Source organism: Falco peregrinus, chromosome 1, assembly GCF_023634155.1.
Source record: "Falco peregrinus isolate bFalPer1 chromosome 1, bFalPer1.pri, whole genome shotgun sequence".
Classification (NCBI taxonomy): domain Eukaryota; kingdom Metazoa; phylum Chordata; class Aves; order Falconiformes; family Falconidae; genus Falco; species Falco peregrinus.
The window spans coordinates 33520317-33541958 of record NC_073721.1 but is presented as its reverse complement, the minus strand read 5'-3'; the positions used below and the strand labels follow the sequence as shown (position 1 = coordinate 33541958).

At 40.2% G+C, this 21642-nt stretch overlaps 1 protein-coding gene across 1 annotated transcript in view; it reads right to left on the bottom strand.

Moving 5' to 3' along the window:
• SHOC2 (SHOC2 leucine rich repeat scaffold protein) overlaps positions 1–21642 on the bottom strand; it is a 67107-nt gene extending 45465 nt beyond the window's left edge. Inside the window, 1 exon segment of the mRNA XM_005239247.4 lies at positions 21325–21642. The gene's annotated coding sequence lies outside the window, so the exon portion shown is untranslated.

The window sequence follows — 21642 nt, the reverse complement described above, 5'->3', positions numbered from 1 at the left end:
CAGGCGGTTGCACGGCTCCTCTAAACACAAAACCTCATTCAGAGGTATGGAGACAGCATGGGAACAACCAGCCGTTGCACCACCATAGGTCAAAAACGTCACCTAACCTATTTCGACAAAAGTAATGCTCCTGAAATATGCCAGCTAGCCAGCTTCTCTTCCTTGGGAAGAAAACTCCTCTGTTTCAGAGTACAGGACAGTTGATGGTAGCAGCATAATACTGTAATGGTTCTTAGTGTTCTTAGTGCCAGCTGTGATGGCTGGCTTGTTCAACAGAGAAGGCTGACCATTAAATTCATCTCGGTCCCGTAAGTGAATTGTGAGCAGATGGTAGTTTACAGACTGCCAGCGTAGCCTGATTTCAGTGTATCTGGATATGACCCCACTTTCCCCCCTAATCCCCTCTCACACTGAGGGAGCAACTTGTTGCTTCCCTGCCTGCACAGCCGAGCCTGTGGAGCTGGCTAAGTGAGGAGGCCTGGGCCCTGACAGCCTACTAAGCCCTTTAGGATATTGTCATCTGCCAAAGGACTGCAGCCAAGACTGTTCCCTGCTTGCTGCTTCCACGGCTGCAGAACAGCTGAGCGCAACCCAGTCTCACGTTCGAGCAAAACCTGGAGGTTGAGGGAACGACTGAACAAACATCAGACCAAGGGGACAACAACTAGACAGCTTTTGAAGGCTTGCTTACGCTTCACTTGTGGTTTCTTGAATCTGCAGACACATCTGTAACTGTAGGCACCTAATTATGAACTACACACAATTAAAGATGAAGTTACTATAAATAACCAATCAGTTTCAAAAGGTGTTTGGAGGTTGATTGCTTTGCGCTTGCAGAACCAGTCGTATCTCCCAGGACATCCCATCCCGGCTTCCAACACAATCATTTCCTTCCACAGCAAACACACAGCATGTGGACATCACTGCCTCTTTTGAAGCTTTCAAATCTATCTTTTCATTCACTGGTTATCACATTTGCTGCTCTCGAAGTACTTCACTGCACTAAATGCCAGGTCACATACCAGAGTCCAGATCTATCATGACAAAAAGCCTCCATGCTAGCAGACAACGTCACTTACACCTTAAACTCCTAGGGGGTAGAAATTATCTTTTGTGCCCTGTCTTTGAACTCCTCTAGCAAGTACAAAAATATACATACTGTGATTCGTTCTATGTGCTCCCACATTATTTTTATGAAGCATTTTCTCTTTTTCTCCTTTACAGGGAAAAAACCCACTACTTTTTGGCCAAGTTCTAAAATACCGTTTCATGTTTTTGTAGAAATAGACTCTAACAGCAAGTACAAAGAATTCTGCTAACTCCATGTGGCAGCTTATTTTAATATGTAAAAAGGTACTTTCAGCATGTGTGGCCCCCCAGCATGTACCTTTTGAGCTGCGTGTCTCCATTTCCATGGTAACTCATTGTATCAGCAGGCTGTATAATCCTGCATAATACATACAATTTGAAAATCTTAACTTGCTAGATGAAACAAATTTCCCGGCCTTAGTACAGGTCCTAATAACTAGATATGCCTAAGAAAAGGCTATCCTAAATCGACTATTCTAAATTAGTCTAGGAAAATCCAGTTAGCTCATTTTTGTGACTATACAAATTCTGCACCTATAGTGGTATACAACCTTCCACAAAAACAAGTGCTCCCAATCCACCCAATATCCTCCTCTGAATAAAGATCACCCTGTTGTAGCAAAAAACTTACTTTCCACCATAAAAACAAAAAAATAAATCACTCCTACCACTACACAGCACCCAGGCCCTACCATTCAGATCCCCCAACAGTTCTATAAACAAAGGATGCAGCCAGCTTTGTTACAAACTTGATAGAAAATGGCATTGGTCCTCGCAAAGGTGATGATGCACACTTTAAGCGAGCATCAAATATTTTTCTTTTATTCATCACTTCCTCTGAGCAATAAAAACAACATGTCAAAACAAAATAAACCAAACAGGAGACAAAACAAGAATGACGGGCAGGAGAGAAAGTAAACACACAAAGCAACAATAGAGTAATATATTATCTACTAAATCAACAACTTATGTGAATCCTACAGAAATTGGGATGAACTGCATGCTAAATCTCATCTCAGCTAAATGAAACACTGCTGTATTACTATCTAGAGTAGCATCCTACTCTGGCTCCTACCAGCAACATAAAATTATCTAGTGATTTTCACCTTATATTTTTGTAGTATTTCTCTTTGTTTCTTTGTCTCAATTTGATGCAGTAAGTTTGCTCATCTTTCAACATGCTTTTATGTAATAATTATGACCATTTCACAAAGTTCAGTGCTGGATGACTCTCAGACCCTTGAATTTTCTGACCATAATTAGTGACTGTCTAAGTCACAAGATCCCTTTGCAAAGGGTTACTATGCTAGGAAAAAAGACTATCTAAAAATCAACTTCAAATGCACTTTTAACATAATTCTGAACATGAAAAGGAGTGATGACTCTTTGCCTTCTATGTTCTAGCACACAAAGCCACAATAACTACATATGGCAGCTCAGCACTGCACAATATTTGGCCCCTGTTCAATTTTTTTTCCTAGCTAAGATTATTCACAATTCTTGATCTTCAGCTAAGATGAGAAAAGCTTGGATATATTTATTTCATTGAACACCTAGTTTATATATAATGCATTTAAATGGACAGATACAATAAGATTTACTTTCCAACTAACATACATAAGTTTGAAAGACATACAAGGGTCTGGTAAAGTCAAAAAAAACCCCCATATTTACCCACAAATTTCCGATTATAAATCTCCTCACTTTTAGAAGTCCTTAACATATTTTGCATCTGATCTACTCTCAGGACATAAGTATCTCCTTGAACAGATCAGCATTCTTCACAGAGAAAACATCTCCCTAAATGTGATGTGATGGACCACTGCTGCCCTCCAAGTATTCTTATTCAGATGCAAGAACTACAAACTGCCAAAGAGGAATGGTATTTTTCCTGTAGTACCTGTGTCCACTCCAGCTACGTTCTCACTATTAACCGCTACATTTTTAAGGTCAGTTGCATTCTGCCCACCCAGACTCTCCCTGCAGTTTCAACTGGATTTTGCACTATTTCCTCCCTGCCCTTACCCTCTTGTGCTGCATTACTGCACGTGGTTAAGCAGCTTCCACGTTCCAAAAGAGTGACCACTGTTCCATGCCACTGCTTGAAACCTTGACGTTGATGCTCAGCCTCCACTGGAGAAGCCAAAGCAACTCAGAAATACTTTGGGGAACTTTGTAAATTAACAGCACCGTCAAAATGTAGGCTCGTTATAAGTCTTAATAAGGGGATGAAGCTTTCAACTGTTTTCCCTCATGAGCAAAACAGAATTAAACATAGTGATGTAAAGCAGTGAAATATTATTTAAGCAAACAGATGCATACTATAGGTGATTCAGGTAGCACTGTATACAACTATATACATCCAATGCTCTGTGGCAAAGGCTTCTTCAATTATGTTGAACTTTTTTACCCTTCAGTCCTCAAAGCTGATGTTTAGCAGCCACTGCCTGCCAGCCACTGGGGTTTTTGGGGTTCTTTTAGGGTTGGTGAAAGGGGCCTTGAGGGGACATGAGAACAGAGGGAAAAGGTAAGATAATTTGTTTCAGCTGTTTATAAGACTGACAGCTGGTAAAAGCATGTTGCTTTATTCACGCTAAAGGTAACCTTAACACTGACTTGATAACAACTACGGCATTTTTGGTTTAGATTAGGGACTCCAAATCTATTTAAGGTGATGTCTGGTGCCACAGTGAATCTCACTACATAGCCACTCCTGGCCACTCTGAAACCTCTAATAAGAAAACTGCAAGACATTCCTCTGGCACCAAAGAGCTGGGTATTTCATAAACCCTGAGCCTGTTTCACCTCCTCAACTCCTACACACCAACTTTGATACAAGGCATTCCCACAGAGCAAGTCAAATGCACAGTGGCTGAACAGGCCTTTCCTATCCAGCTGAGACTCCCTCCCACCGTCCTCCCCATATTCCAAGGAGCCACAGCGGCCACACAGAGGAGAAAAGCTCCTCTCTGGAGCATGGGCAAGCTGAGAAATACAGGGAAGGGAGAAACAGGCAGGAGCTGGAAAAAGAACAGGGATGGGAGGCCGGCGGCATGGGTGGTGGGCAAGAAGCAGCTGGTAAGAAACTCCATGTAAGAGAATATCACAGATATAAAAATACTGAGACAGTAATCAGCCAACAAGCACCACTCCTGCTCCTACACACTGCATGGAGAAGGGGTCTTAAAGGCAGCAAAAGTATGTAGTAATTGGAGATGTACAAAACACATATCTAACAAGCATGGTCACCTCAAGTGCTAGAAGGCATCGCTTTCACACCTGTCTAATATTGACTGCTTTATATTGCAGACTTAATTTTCATAACTTCTTGGAGTATTAGTTTTTACATGTTAGGTTTTTCCCCCAATCAACATTTAATGCATTAGCATTACAAAAAAAACAAGAATGACAATATTTGAATTTCTTTCAAGTTCATCCACATTCTTACAGATTCCAGAGACAATCCCAGAGATTTCTTTCCCAGGATAGAAGATAAAACTGAAACAAACATGGACAAGAAAGCAAGCTTTGTTCACTTTCCTATGAAGAACCATGTAAAGTCCAGACACGCTATACAAATACTCCTCATGCTCACTCCTGCTGTCAAGGAGCCTTACCCACACAACACCTTAAGCCCCAGCCTGACACCCAAAAGTCTCCAAACGACACTGAATACTATTCTGCTCATAACTAGGAGCTTGATTAAAAGATTATTTCACATACGCTAACAATTTTGGAAAATGCATGATAAATCGGGTCTCTTCACAGGAACAACATGTTTTCCTTCAAAAGGAAAAAAAAGAAAAAAAGAAAACCACTCCGATCCCTTCCAAGCAGATTCTTCAAAATCTGTTCAGATGATGCATCTTTTTTTTTTTTCTCCTTCTAAAAAACCGAAAGGTCTTCAATGACATTTTTACTAGAAACAGTGAAAAACATGATTTCTGCTTGCCAGAAATCAACAGGATGATACACTCTTTAGCACGCTTGAAAGACTTGTGTATTGTAAAAGCAGAAAGTAGCAGCAATGTTAATCTGAAAAAAGTCATGGGAAAAATTTAGACACAAACTGATTTAAACAACACTGTACAAATATGATGCAGTAATAGGTCTTTTACCTCACCACTTTCTAATAAATAAGATCATGGAAAACTGAACAAAATTATGACAAAGCAGGCTAGCTTAGAGCTACACAAAATTTCATAACACTACCCTAGAAAAATAAAAAAAAAATTTTGTGTACTGTATGCCTATTTATAATGAATGACATTCTTGTACCTTATTGCCCTTTATTTTAGACAAAAAACAAAAACCAGATGTCATTTATAAATGTCCAGCTAACTCGGCAAGGAATCATCTGATCTGTTTGTGAATATTTAGAAGTTGTAAGATGAATTATTAAGAGAAATGCAACCTCTACACTAGCTCAGCCACAACACAGTGCCTCACCGGACCTGCTAGTCTCCAGATTCTTGTACCTTACAAAATCTGTACATAATAAATAAATAGACCAGAGAACTGCACTATACAGTGCGAGCTAAGAATAGGTGATTCACTGCATTCAGATTGCCCACATCTGCTCCTCTTGGGACTGCATGGAGGTGAGGGCTGCTCTCAGCTCCTTGCAGCGCATCCCTGTACTGCACCCAACCTTCACTGCGGATGTCACCAAAGTGATGGAGCCTAGATTTTTTGCTTTGAGGCACAGGGCAGGAGATGGAATGTCACCACCTAAGCAACATTCACACGAGCAGTACAGGTTGAAGAAATCCAGATTAAAAGAGAATTAGCCTTTTTCAAAACCAGTGTAATCAAAAAAGTATTGGACATACGCAGAAAGCAGTCACAAAAGGTACACAGACTCACAAACTGACTAGAAGGACTGAACAAGTTGTAGTACGACAATGTGCTCCAGAGCGATATGTTCAAAATCAGGGTACTATATTTATATACAAACAGTATGAGGATACAAGGAAAATATCTGATTAAGTAAGAAAAGAGCTCCTGAACAGAAGGAAAAAGAAGAAACAAACACTGTAGAGGTACCCGAACCTCTAAAAATAAAAAATAAATAAAAATTAGTTTAACGAGGAAGTTTATTAACTAATTTTAACAAACACTTGCTACCTATTTGTTCCTTTTTCACTCAAACATTCACAAAATAGTGGGAAGGGAAGAAAAAACACAAAATGACACTTCCAAAGAAAAGAGAAAGGATCCGAAAGACAGAACAAGCACAGGTACAGGTACAGGTAAAAGAGAGATGACAACCACCAGTGTTTACCTGAAGTGAAACATGAGTACTGGGTACAGACTACAAGGAACTGTAAGTACGACAATGTATAGGAATAAGAACCAGAGAGCCACAGCAGACTGACAAGCAGGACAATGGAACTAGAGAAGTTGTGCAGAGCAGGACCTGAACTGGTGTGTCCCCTACAATGGGGCATGGCCAATGCCACCTTCTCAGCACACACTCCCTTTGCAAGCAAGGCACAACATGCCAGGGCTGTATTCCTCCATCCTGTCCCAAGCCTTTCTCCATCCTTCCCTTTGCTGCAAAGCACAAAACAGGCAAATTACATCAAGTCTTTCATTCCTACATGGAGCTGAAGAATTAGCATGTGCCTGATGAAACCTTCTCCTCCCTACCAGCCTCCAGCTCCTGTAATTTTTGGACATAATGCTGCGCAAACGGGGGCAGCTTCTCTCCCCCACAATTCCTCCTTCCTTCCTTTCTTCCATTCTCTGATAATATTCTTCAAACAGAAGGTGGATAAGAAGTTGCAATATGAAAACCTTATATCACTTGTCTTTATCACACAAATTCCTACCAAACCAAAGGCTTCCTAAATTCTTACATGGACAGTAACATAACTAGTCTGACAATTGTCAGTATTGGGTTACTATTAAAGTATAATTAAATGCTATAAATGTGCACTTAAAATTTCTTTTTTAAAAAATGAAGATACATATAAAATCACTCTATATTAAACCAGCATCCTATGGGAATCAAATTCAGACATAATGCAAAGAAAGAAATTTTAATTTAAAATTATTCTTGCTTGCTAAGGCTAAATTTGATCTGTGGTTGTGAGGACTACCAGTTGGAAGCACGACAGAGAAAGGTTTTAATCACGGCCTCTGTTGTTTGACACATTGTGCTCTGTCCTCGAACTCCAAAATTCCTCACGTCAGATCTGTGCAGACAATACTATTTCACTGCTCACTTCTCTGACAACCAACCTCTAGCTTATTTTACAAAGCAAATAACATTACCACTAAATCCAGACCAGATGATTCCTGCCATAGTCAGGCTCATTACTGCAGGCTGCTTGATCTTACACAGTACCATCTCTTTCCTACTTCCAGCATTCATTAATAAACTATCATTTTAATTCAAGAGCTCTTAATCTCTCCCCAGAAGATACGCTATCTTCAAGGGATACTTTTGTGTGTCCACTTCCTCTCTGGTATTTACAATCACACCATAATTCTGTGGGAGTCTGCCAGAAAACTGCCTATCCCCTCCATCCTTTGGCCATTGTACTGGCACATCTAAATGAGGCTACAAAGTGTTATCTAAGAAAGAGTTCAGTGCTCAAAGGATTTGTTGCCCAAATAGCTCTTCCACCCGTCCTTCAGAAAAAGGAATCAAATCATGGCCCTGCAAGTCAGTGCTGGCCTGTGGAGTGCTACCAAGCTATGCTGCCCTGCACGCTCCAACGTAATATTCTTCATGCTTGCATACATGATATATGAAGCTGCTAATATACAAAAACTCGAACATTAAATAGAAACAAAAGTCTGTAGAATGCAACAGAACTTACTAACATTCATCATTTACTAAATGACATTTTTCCATATGAATGAGAGGAAGTCAAAGAAATGCAAGATAACCTCAAAAATAACTGCAGCAGAAATGAAACCAAAAAACTAAGCTTAAAAGGCTTGGGGTTTTGCTTAAGAACAAGCCTTAGAGTTCACGTGACCACAAATCAAGACTTCGGATATCTGCACACGGCACTATAAATGTGGTATTTTCAGTGCCTGGGAAAGACCAGAAAAAGCAAGAAGGAAAAGGCTGTTTCACTCTCCACACTACATTAGATCACCAAAATAAAGCACCTGGGATCTATGAAAAAGGCAGGCATCAGTTAATTAGTTTGATCTTTCTCCAAATTTGAGATTCAGTTATCAACTATCAGCAAGCAATTTAAATAGTACTACAAATCCAGTATACTGTAAAACTGGAACTGTTACTCACTCCTATGGCAAAGCAAGATCCCTACAGGTTCTACCTACATGGGTTTCCCCTCTGGGATCAGAAATAATTGCAAATAGTAATTGGGTTTGATCACTGGTTTTGGGATCTGTATTCATATACCAACAAACAGTTCCCAAACACAACAGAACTAGGGATCAACACTCAAAAAAAAAAAAAAAAAAAAAGAAAACAAAACCAAAAAAAACCTACCACACCAGCAACTTAAACAGCAGTGAAATTAGATTATTTTTCAATTAAATCCTTACGTAGTGAAATGCAAAAGTAAAATGAGAACATAAAATTTTACTATTTCAGATAAGTGACACAGTGTTTTTATCTTTTACAAGAAGGTTCAAAAACTTGCACAAGTCCTTACATTCAAAAAGCAAACATGAAGCCAACAGAGAAAACCTGTATCTTTCCATTAAAAAAACTACAGTAGAAAGACCAGCTGTTCACCTCAAGGTAAGCACTGAAGTTTGAGACTGCCACAAGAAAATACAATCATGGTTGGTTAAGTGCGCTTTCTGAGACGTTAAAATCTGTGCTTTCACTGAAATTTTACTAGTAAGAACACAGCAACTAAAATGTCATCTTAGAGGAATTAACACAAACATTTAAACAAGAAGTAGAAGCTATAGCCATACCCCAACATCGACGCAGCATCTCCTGGATTTTCCTTTTAAATAGTTTTTCAAACACTGAATCAACAGAATACTGCTTAAGGGATACACCAAGCCCAAAGAAAGTAATTTCCCTAAACACGGGGCGGGGGGGTGGTGTACATAAATCACATATTTCTAGAGAGCAAGACTATTACAATGAGCATGCTTAAGTCTTGAAGTCTTATTTAAAATAAATAAAAAATAAGAGATAAAACAGCAAATCTAAATTGAGCTGAAAAAAAATACCATCTGTTCCAGTTAAAATTCCTCCCTCACCTATATGATCATCAGGAGCTCTTGATATTGTTTCAAATATTAAAAGACATGCATAAAGGCCACATTACTTCTGCAAGAACCACTACATGCCATCAAAAGTACCAAAATAAACCCAGGAGTGATCCACAAGTGAATTTAGTGAACTTCACAAACAGTGCAAAGTAATTCCCACCTCCTCCTCTTTTTTTTTTTTTTTTTTTTAATTTAAATATATGGCTCCCTTATAATAGTACAATTACAATGGTGTCAGCATAACAGAACATCTCATACTGAAAAGTGAACCTTACAGGCAAATGAAAAGCTTGACTTAAAAGAACTAAATTCCTTGCACTGGCTAATTAGTCTGCTCTGTGATCACTTATCACAGCTTTTCAAGCTGGGATATTTTATTTACATTAGGCTGCAAGCACTAGGCAGTGTTAAAAGCTGCATATTAATCATAATCAAAACCAGACAGTACTCTCAGATGCAAAGTGCCCATGGTCACATTAGATGAAGAAAAAGGGCCATACAACCAGACCCCCATCTGACTGGTAACAGAACTCACATTGCCCACTAGCTGTAATTAAGAGTTTTGGCATCACAGAAAATCAGAACCCAAATGAATCCTAAGTGTTGGGATTCTGGAATTATCATCTCTATAATGGATCATTGTAAACCTCATAGTAGAGCAGCCACCTGAAAAGTGACCAAAAACTGGGCAAAAAGTAACATTTGCAGAATCAATTCCATTTTATTAATCAACTTCTGCCCATTTACTTTTGGTAACTGAAAAGCAGCACGTTTGTACTGAATGAATATATACACACACCGGCACTACATGTGGAAGAGCCAAAGTACAACCCCACAAATGTAAACCTGTTACCTAGTTCCTTAGTTTCTCATTTAGTTCATAAACCAGGTTATACAACACTGAAATGATATAAAAATCAATTAAAAATAGATATCCAAAGCTGCTGCCCATCTCGCCCTCTACTGCTTGAGAAAGCTGCTTAGAAAAAAACTCACTCCTGACAGGAAGAAAAGGGTCTGAGCAGTGATTTTACACTCTGCACTTAGACAACTTGAAATTCAGTCCACAAGCTTTTACAACCACACACAACCCATGCAGAGCTCTCTCTATAGCTCATCATCTCCAAACACGACAAACAAGTCATTGCTGTATCATTGAAAAAGCGCACAAGAAAAGTTCAAATCATTATTAGATTTCTATTCAGAAAAAGCATTAGAGAACAATAAGCAGCATTTTGAAAGTAACACACATACAAGCTTTCCATGCTCTCTCCCCCTACTTTTATTTGCAAGCTTTATACCTGTAGATAAACTTTCAAACAGAGTAACTCAGTGGTTGAAGCATACCAGTTACTTGCAGAAAGTTCGGGCATGCACACATACTCTTGGTTACGATGTGCAGAGGCAGCGTACCCCATGTTACCCCGGGGTAAGGGAACCCAGACAAGCAGTCGCGATGAGGAGCTTTCATACGCTATACGCCCTTTTGCCTTGCATTAACTTGTTCCCGTGCCACAAAATAAGAAATTTACAGCAAAGGTTACAGAAACTTTTTCTGATGCTTTTTTTTTTTTGTGGGCACTGAGTGAAATTTATGTTCACTATTAATTTCCACTGTGGGGAAAAGAAGGTTATCAGGAGTAGTCAGCATGGATATACCAAGGGGAGATCATGCCTGACCAACCTGATAGCCTTCTGTGATGGAACGAACGACTGGCTGGGTAGACAAGGGGAGACTGGTGGACGTTGTCTACCTTGACATCAGCAAGGTTTTTGACATGGTCTCCCACAACATCATGTGTAAACTCAGGAAGTGTGGACTAGATGAGGCCCGTGAGGTGGATTGAGAACTGGCTGAATGGCAGAGCTCAGAGTTGTGACCAGTGGTGCAGAGTCCAGCTGGCAATCTGTAGCCAGTGGTGTTCCCCAGGGGTCAGCACTGGGTCCAGTCCTGGTGAACTCGGTTATCAATGTCCTGGATGAACAGACTAGGCGTACTTTTGGCAAGTTTGTTGATGAAACAAAACTGGGAGAAGGCAGCTGTGCTGCTCTTCAGAGAGACCTGAACAGGCTGGAGAGTTAGTTGGGTGGAGAGGAACATAATGGAGTTCCGTAAGGGCAAGTTTAAGTTCCTGCACCTTGGAAGGAACAACCCACTGCACTAGTACAGCTGCTGGGGGGCAGCTCGGCAGAGAAGGACCTGGGGGTTCTGGTGGACAGCAAATTGCCCATGGGCCAGCAGTGTGCCCTGGTGGCCAAGAAGGCCAGTGGGAGGCTGGGGTGCATTAGGAGGAACGTGGCCAGCAGGTCGAGGGGGATGATCCTGCCCCTCTGCTCTGCCCTGGTGAGGTCGCACCTGGAGTGCTGTGGCCAGTGCTGGGCTCCCCAGTTCGGGAGAGATGGGGAGCTACTGGGGAAGGTCTAGAGAAGGGCTGCGAAGATGGTCAAGGGACCAGAGCATCTCCCTAGTGAGGAAAGGCTGAGAGAGCTGGGCCTTTTCAGCCTGGAGAAGAGAAGACTGAGAGGGGATCTTACCCGTGCCCGCAAATATCTTACGGGCGAGTGTCAGAGGACAGGGCCAGGCTCTTTTCAATGGTGCCCAGCGACAGGACAAGGGGCAACGGGCACAAACTGCAGCATAGGCAGCTCCAGCTGAACATGGGGAAGAACTTCTTTACCTTGAGGGTGACAGAGCACTGGCCCAGGCTGCCCAGAGAGGCTGTGGGGTCTCCTCTGGAGACATTCAACACCTGCCTGGATGCGACTCTGCAACCTGATCTAGGTGAACCTGCTTTAGCCAGGAGTAGGACTAGATTATCTCCAGAGGTTCCTTCCAACCCTGACCATTCTATTACTCAGTGGCTTCAAAGATGAAAAAGTACAAAAAATGACATAGTAAAAGTACAAAACAATGGGAAAAATCAGCAGAAGCAGCTCTAAAGCATACTTTCAGATTAGCATGGTACACAACTGATCAGTTTATATTAAATTTTTGACAGACAGCCAACAAGCTGGCCAAAAGAACCAACAGTGTGCAAACCATGGAAAGTCTCCCTGTTAACATGAAGCATGTTTAAATGAAAAAAACATTTTCAGTAGACATTGGAAATCACAGGAATGAAAGCTGTGAGAAACACAGATTTCTCATTCCAAGACTTTACATGTCGAGTATAACGTATAAACATTTGCCTAAAGAGACCGAAGTCCATAGTTTATATAAAGCATAAGCTTTGAAACTAAGGTGACAGCAGCTTTCTTTTAGTATTATAATACAGAGGATCATTAAAGAAACAAGAGGTCATATACAGACTACAACCATCTCGGGATCCTTTCAAGCAACACCACTACTTCTGATCATACCAAAATGTTCAAAGATCTAATATGCTACTCTCCACAAGTTTCACTACCAACAAAATAATCACAGCAGTAACGGGTTTGCACCCATTTGCCTTGCTGTGCCTTTCACCTGTCTGGAAAGAGTGAGAAGTTTGGGGCTGGGATCCACCTCCACTCCTTACTCGTGGTGAGCTTGGCACGGGTCACCTGGCCAGGCAGGCTCTCCAAGGCACATGCTGCAACTGGGTTTCAGCTCCTACAACTGGCTCACAGCAAGGGAAGGCAGAGCAATCCCATTGCCATTACTGCTGTTAAAAATCTTCCCTGTAATTTCTGTGCCTTAGTTCCTCTACTGTAATGCAAAAGGGATAGTGCATATCACATAAAAAGGCCAGAAGGTTAATTCAAAGCTATAAAAGGCTACAAGGTCTTTTTTACACTGTAACAGCAAGTTTAGAAATTACTACTATTTTCTCAAGGCTTTTGAAGCAGAACACTTCACCAAAAGCAAACGTACATCTTGAGAGATGTGAGCAGCTGCTCCACAAGAAAAAAAACAAGTTCCCTATTCTCCTCTCTTTCTCTTTTATTTCTACACAACGTGATTTTGAGAAAAATGTTTAGGTTTTTGTTACCACAGGAGGGCAGGAGCATGTAATGCTAGTGCTGATTTCTTCTGAGAGAGTGCAGAACAAACAGTGGGAGCTGGAATACAGAAAGAGCCAAGTCAGAGACCCAGAGCGTGATGAAAATTCAGTCATAGCAGCAGAGTTAACTGCTTGTTAATGAAGGCGTATGCATCCCATCTGCCAGCTACAAAAGAGCTGGAATGGTTTCAAAAACATTCCAAGACAGACATACCATCAAATATATGATGTGAACATGTGATCCACACTCAAAAGTTTACTCCACTCATTTCAGCAGGACCACATATAAACACAAACAGACACACGTGGGCACCAAGGTTGCAGGATACAAACCATGTCCTTGTCAGACATTAACTGTCACTGCCCATTGAGAATAGAAATCCTTCCAGTGTAATTTGTTTATTCATTAATTCTGATTTCAGGAGAAAGTTCTGGCTTGCCCCCAACAGCTAATTGGTTCAATAAACAGCATCTCAGTTTAGAAGAAGAAAACATGATACTACAGTGAAAGCGTGTAACTGAAACCTCAGTATCTGTTTGGGTATGACTTAGGGCTTTCTCAAAAGAGCTGGACTGCAAAAAGCTGGATTGCAAAGAGCCAGTTTTAAAAGACAAGACAGTATACAGTTTAAATGCAAGAAATAACTACCAATATTTATCTGAAGACTTCTTATGGGGAAGAGAGAAGAGAAATCACTGCTGTAAAAAAGTGCCTAGCGATGACCTAAAACACTGAGAATAAATTTATGGATGAAGTCATGGAAAAAAAAAAATCCAGGTTGTTGTATTCATTATGTGAATTATAACTCACGGCTATAATACTTAAACTTTTGTTTCCTTCCTAACTAGGCCTGCCACACACAATATGCTATCAAAAAAGCTGCCAAACAATTGTTTCAATCTTCCAAAAAGCAAGTATGTAGCCCACCATGAAAAACAAATATGATAACCTGAAATCTGCCATCGCCTGCACACTGTCCAAGAATTCAAAAGAGTTAGAGGGAATTACCAGAAGAAAATTTGCTGCACAAAGACAAGTTCCCAGGTATCTTAATTCATATTATTTACTAACATGAATTTAGCTTCTCATGAAAAAAACAATCATCTAGAATCTTAAATTCAATATAGTTCATGTAATTGCCAGTATTATAGATTTCTCTTTAATAAGAAGTATCTCAGGTTTTGCGACTGTACATAACCATTAGATTTTTTAAATCTATTAGGAAAGTAATTGTCACAGATACAGTATGTTAATAGGAACATTTGAACTGAGGCTTCATTTAACCCATCCATCCCTTCAATAAGAAAATTGTGCAAGTCACTCCAAATTATGCATATTTTATAAGATTTTTCTTGGCTTAAAACCTTTCGACTGTACAATCATTTCTCTACAAGAAACATTTTTAAAAGTCACATACTGTAAGTGCTATGTCAGAAGCAACAGCAAAATGGGTTTTCACGTTAAGTCCTTCATTCTGCTATGATCAGCATTTTGCAGGACTACACAGATGGATTCTATGGTAGCCCTTCACTTCCTTGTTTAGGAGGTCACTTTTTTGCACTATTTCTTTTTATAAAGATCTATTTTTGTCTGCTGTGGACTTGTGTTTACATATTAATCCACCTGATGCCTCCAGGAGCCATATAGTTTGCTAGTGAAATCATTTTCTCTCTGCTACACACAGCGTCTCCATGTAACTAAATGCTTCTGAACAGGACTTGGTATTTACGGCGATGTGAAGACGACTCCTCTCTGCGTGGTTATCCCTTAGAAATAAAAGAAACTCACGGTTCTACTTTTCTGCAGTGGCTAACTCAAGGAGAAGGGGGGGGGAAGGGGAATGGGAATATAAAAGGGCACAAAACTAACATCACAATTTCAGAAATACATCAGTTGATCTAATTAGGAGAATAAGGATTACTCAATTATTTCCTTGCCTTGGATAGCTGAGGGTTGATTGGGGGGTGGGGGGTGTTGAGCTGGAGGGGAAGCATTGAGAGAGATTATAGGATTTTTTAATTATTTTTTTATATATATAAGGATGGAATAAACTCCAGTATTTTGCTGGATTATTTTTAACATGAAGGAAAAATAAGACTGAAGCTAAGAACCTAAACCCTTCCTCAGCACAAAGCACTTCACTCAGCACCTGCAGTTGCACTGTATGTATAGCTTTAGCCAATTATCTACAAATTTACCAAGACCTTCACTGCTGTGCTATACAAGCTTGAAGTTACAGTAACACACTGAATTGCCTTCTTTTGTTTTAAAAAAATAAAATAAATCTATGCAACAGTTGGAACAGTAAAAAAGGGGGTTTTGCTTTAAGTATTTTGACACAACATGAGTATTTCCTCTCAGGACAATTATCAATAAAAACAATTAATGCTGTGTATTACAAAACAGATTATAACCTAACTTTCAGCATCAAAAAAATAAAAAACCAACAGTGAGAAATCTTATACAGAAGACTGGACTGTCCACACGCTACAATTACACAGGTTACCACTACTGCCAGTCACAGGAGAGAAGCCTCGTACCAAGAAAGGGCAAAATCCCCTATTTGCCAAGATTTAGCTGACTGGGACACGGCTGAGAGAAAGGAAGAGGAAAAGAGAAAAGTCTGGCTCCCCACAATCATTGCTGCACCTCAGCTAAAAGTAAGTATTGGCCCTGGTCTTTTTGGCTGCCAGTCAGGTATTTCTTCATAAAAGTAGTATGTTTATTTTTCTTCCCAGTCATCACAACATGCCAGGCCAATGGGTCATTCTGACCATTCAAACTGTCACGAAACACCTCTTCAATTTCTGATTTAGTACTCATTCCTATTAAGATGGGAACATCGAAAACATAGATCTAAATAAAACAGCAAATCCTAAAGTGGTTTTGCCATATTCTTACAGGTACTAAACCAATATTACTTGTAATATCTAATGGATAATTAAAATCCAAGTACACATGAAGTATAAATATACTACAGCTAAAGGTTCTCAGGTGTCAGGCTTTCAAGATTATTTTTGTTTTTTCACATAACATTATTTAACCTTATATTTTTATTCCCATCACTATAAATATTATTCAAAACGTCTGGTATACACAATGTAAGTTTTTGATAGGACAAGTGTTAAAAATACTGTATTATAGTAATATGTATGTTGTTCACAGGACTACACAGAATACTTCATATATAAGCCAATCATCATATAGAAGTTCTAAGTAAATTTATGGTTCCTGCAATAATATCACTTACTGTTTCAGAAAACTGTTTTCATAACTTTACTTCCAACCACAAGGTCATTCATCATACTCTCAACCTGAACAACTACTACCACTTCAATATGTGCAAACATGTGCAGGAGTGACAAACTACTAACAACAGATATATATTATCATTGTTTAAAAGAACATTTGATTTAAACATATCTTTCTTGCTCCAGTTTTCACCAGCTAAACCGTGTAAGCCAGAGAAAACCCTAGGATTACAACTGATTAGCCAAAAAATATAAGTAACAGTTTAATATATTACTATTCCCAAAATTTGACACAATACATTAACAACAAGGCTGTAGCTACAAGAACTTAATTCAAACCTTTAAAAGATGGCATTCTGTGATGATTTGAAAGTCTCTATGCATCTACTAATCATTAAGAGTCAAGTAAGTGATACTAATCACTGTTCTGTTTAACAACTTTGTAAAGCAAACTTCTGACAGATAGGTTATGGCAACTTGCCACCAGTTCCCAAAAAGAGTGTCTGCTTTCAGTCACATCACTGTATCGACACTTCCAAAGGAAATTCGGGGTGCTTCTGGTAAAATTAGTCATAAGTCATCAAATGTTTCAGCACCAAAACAGTGGTGGCACAATATTTCACGTTCCTTATGCATAAAATATTCCCACAGACATCTATAGGATTTCTGGAAATAAATGCAAAACCAAGTCTCAAGCAAACATGTTCTGCAACACCAAATATAGCAAGTTTGGAAATAGTTGGTGAAAAACTGCACAAGCTTCAATTTTTTTTCTTCCAAGAGCCTGTATCAACCTGTGGGCTGAAAGGAGTGGGAGACTAGAACATGGGTAAGTTAAAATTGCACCTCATCGCAAACAGGCTTCACTATTTAATAAAGATGCACTTCAGAACCCCCCTCCAAAGCCATACCAACCACGAACAAGATCCACGCTACAGAGAGAACCTATTTTGAAGTCTAGCAGTCAAAGCAGTGAGAGAGTGAACTGAGATGTGCTGCAATATTTATGCAGCCATTATAATGCAAATGCATAAGGTATTAGAAAGGCTATTTGCATTGGTGCACAGCCCCTTCAGTCTATGTACAATGCCAACAGAAAGAACAATTAGGATGCATGCATAACAAAAAGCCTCTGACCACAGCGTAGGCAGGTCCACTGAACCGGATACAATATCTATGGGATCAACAGGGCTCCATGGAAATACTGTCTGCTGGATCGCTCCATACATCTTGCTCATACATAGAATATGAAGCACTTTAAGACACAAAAGCACGTAGGGGATTAGTATGGTGAAGGTAAGAGCAAGCTACAACCAGTTTACTGCGAGCACCAGTCGCATGTTTCTCAAGATGAACAACGGGGCTGGAGCACTGCTCGCCTCCCCAGGGCTGCTCCTCTGCAAAACCCCAACACTACTAACAGGCAAGTAGCAAACTTTCAAGTGTGCTAAAAATTAATACATTTAAAAAAAACAAACAGCTGCATACTTTCCTGTGGCAAAAACCAATTATTTCCCAGCACTTTTTGTAACAGAAAGGGAGGCAGGTGTGCAAATTAGGATCTAATGTACATCCACTCTGAGAACACACTGTGCTTTTGTAAAGAAATCAAAGAGCAGACAAATAAAAAAAAACCCAAACTTGCATGTCTTTCTTTCTTTTTACATGTATAACTTAATGATAAAACAATACTAGAAGAACCAAGTATGCCAAATTGTTTTTAAGATGTTTCTTTGACTTCGTAACCTACCATTTATCTACACCAATTCACAGCCTCTTAACATATTCTATGCTAGTCAGCATGTCTACAATTATATGACAGGCTCTGTTGTCTCCTGTATTTCTCTTGTAGAACACACATAAAGTACTACTTAAACTGCAATGATCTTAAAACAGTCTAAATTTAACTATGTTGTATAGAATTACTTTTTTAAAAGAAATTCTAAACCTCGCATAATTTCTGTACCAAATATATCCATTACCTAGAGGCTAATGATGGAAAAATTCTTAGTAATTAAAATTCCCTTTTTATCCAGAGACCAGTTTTTTGCTATACTGAAAATGCCTTTATTGAACCAAATCTGGTGTCAGAGAATGCACAGATTTAACAGTACGTTACGCGTATTTCACAACACAGTCAAGCCCAAGCAATGCAGCAAAAACCAAGCAAATTAAGGTCAATGGCTAATACCGCAATCATTACCTGCTTATTATACAACCTGTTACATTTTATCCCAGTACATTTTGTAACATAGCAAGGCTACTGTATCAAACAGACTACATGACCATGTCAGCGAGTACAATTTTAATGTAAACAAGGGTTCTATTTATCTTTACAATCTATTTACAACAGGCTGTTTAATCTTCACTACTATGTCCTCCACAGCCTTCTCACACACACACACAAACCCCCACCAGAAAGAGAGGGACAGAAGCATCGCCTCTGAGATGCACTCGCTTGCAGTAAAACCAAATAGAAGGTATTACAACAAGAGAGGAAACGCAAGCCTTGCTACAATTAAAAAAGCATCCACAAAGGAGCCACACAAAAAAAAAAAATAAAACAAAAAGCAATGAGCCTCAAAGCACTTTGGATGGGAAATGCCACTAGCCAAGCTGAGCAAGAAGGTACGGCAGGCTGGGCGTGGGTACGTGGTACGGGCCACGGGCTACCCTGCACCCAGGCAAAGCACAGAGTCACCTGAACCCACCCGCTGAGGAGGGCAGGGGCGAGGTGGAATGAGGGGTGAGCCATCCCGGGGGCTGTGGCGGGCAAGGGGAAGGGGCAAGCGCTGCCTTCCCCTCCCTCCATGCACACAAGTTTTCACCTTTCTTCAGACACGAAGGAGAACCTGCTGCTAGAGAGAAACAGCTTCTTTTAGCACCCACCCAAATTCTCCACGATGGTATTTTGGAACATCTGAGATCTCTTCATGCAGTTTTATTTCATCATCATCATAGTACACCTTTCCGAAAGGGAGATCAGTTATTTGCAGGGCTTCCTCAGGAAGGGATCACAAAATGTGATCCTTCTCATTTGTAACAAGCAGAAGACACTTTTACAGCCTTAATTCAGTTAACATGCATGAGCCCCATGCACACATGCAAGCACACACAACCACCTATTTCATGGGTGCTGTATGCGGGTCGGCAGCAGCCGCCTCGCACAGTGACAAGCCAGGACCGCCACGCACCGCTTCAGCAGAAACATTGTTTTCTAGAAAGCCACAGCCAAGTAACAATTCATCCAAGGGTTTCCTAAAAGGCACACACAGAGCGAGCTTCAAGCAATTAATTTCTGTACACAGGCTAAGAGTGCAGGAAGACAGCTGGAGAAAACACTCATCTTCTGAAGGAATCCCTTCAATCGCGCAAAATTCCTGGAGGAGAATACACCCGTCAGTGCGATTTAAGTGTCAACATAACAAAGGAACGCCCCTCCCAGCACCTCCTGCCTTACAGATATGTCACGCTGGAAAGGAAAAACTAGACCGGGAAGACAGCTATTCGCAATCAGCACTGTTTATCGACCCTACCCTTGCCATCACCCCCCAAAAAAAACGCTGGGGATTGTTTAAGGTTTCTAGAAAGAACAGAATAAAGGGACATGGCAGAAAACAGCATCCTCTTTGAGGATTCCTCAGTATTCCTCAAAGGAAAGCTGTGGATACAAGGAGAGCTTTGTCTGGAATCATCTTTCTATATTACAAGATTCCACATAAAATTAGTTTTGCCCAATGTATGTGTTCTGCCTTGCCACATGTACAGAAATCCTGATGGCTGACAAACATTAGCCTAAATTAACAGGAATCCAGCTTCAAATTAGTAAAACAATCTCCCATTTCACTCATCCAGTGCAAAGAATAATTACACAGAAAACCAAAACAGTCAAACCCAAATCATTCAACAGGAATTAAGAGGATAAGGGTGTTACTAAAATTAAAATGTATGCACAACAGTGTAATAACAAATTCATAGGATACAGTAAATCTTTCCCAAAACCAGGCTAGGATTATATCAAGATCACCATACAACATATGCCTGAAATATGGCTGTAAGTAAGTGTGACTTAATTTGACCACCACCTACTTTAAGCCCTTGATTTTATAAATAGAAGCATCCAATAATGACTAGTGATTAAAAAAAAAAAAAAAAACCCACAACACAGTTTAGAAGGTAAAAAGAAGAAACAATACATACAAAGTCAAGCACGCAAACAAAAAACAGCAGAAAATTAAGACCCTGAAGGTAATTACTAAAACCATTTTAATTTCTATTTTGATGGTCCAAAAAAATCCCGACCAAGTACTGCAGACATGACAATAAGCACAATTACAATTCCTTAATCATGAATATTCTGCCTCAAAAGTGTCTGCACATGTGCAGAGCTGAATAAAACAGATGCTTCCATAATCCCATCTCAAAATCGTGAGTTGAAAATTACCAGTACAGTTTCAGTACTTTGTAATTGTTTTCTCACACATGGTAACTTCTTATTCCACATCCATACCTGCTCCTAAATAAACCGGTAAAGTCAAGCAGCCACACAGTTTCACCAAACTTCACTTCTGCTGAATTTCTGTACAGCTCACGCCCAGCTGCAATTTTAGTCAACACACACGGCCGTTCAGCTTACAGAAGGTTACTACAGCTTTTTAACCATTTCCTAGAGAAAGATACGTACAACTCGGTGAAAACACCTTCTACAGCCACGAATACAGGCGGGAAGCTGTCACACCACCCTCTGTGTGACATCTGTTTTAAATACCGGGAAAATCACCTGGCTAGACGGGAAGGCGAGGAGTTTTGAAACGAGATTCTGCCTCTCCGGCTCCATCACCACTGCCACAATAAATACATCGGGTGAAACAGGAAAAGAGGCTCACGCCTATACGAGAGGGTGGGGGACAGCACTCACACACACGGCAGCAGATGTAATCATTACCCTGAACGCCGGTAATCATTACCCCGAGCGTCAGTGCCACTACACACACGCGAAGTCCCTCAAAATTTCCCTCGCCAGCTCTCGGTGCCGGGAGCGGGCGGGGAGGAGGAGAGGTGAGGCTGTGAAACGGAGCTTCCTCCTTTCTTTTTGTGG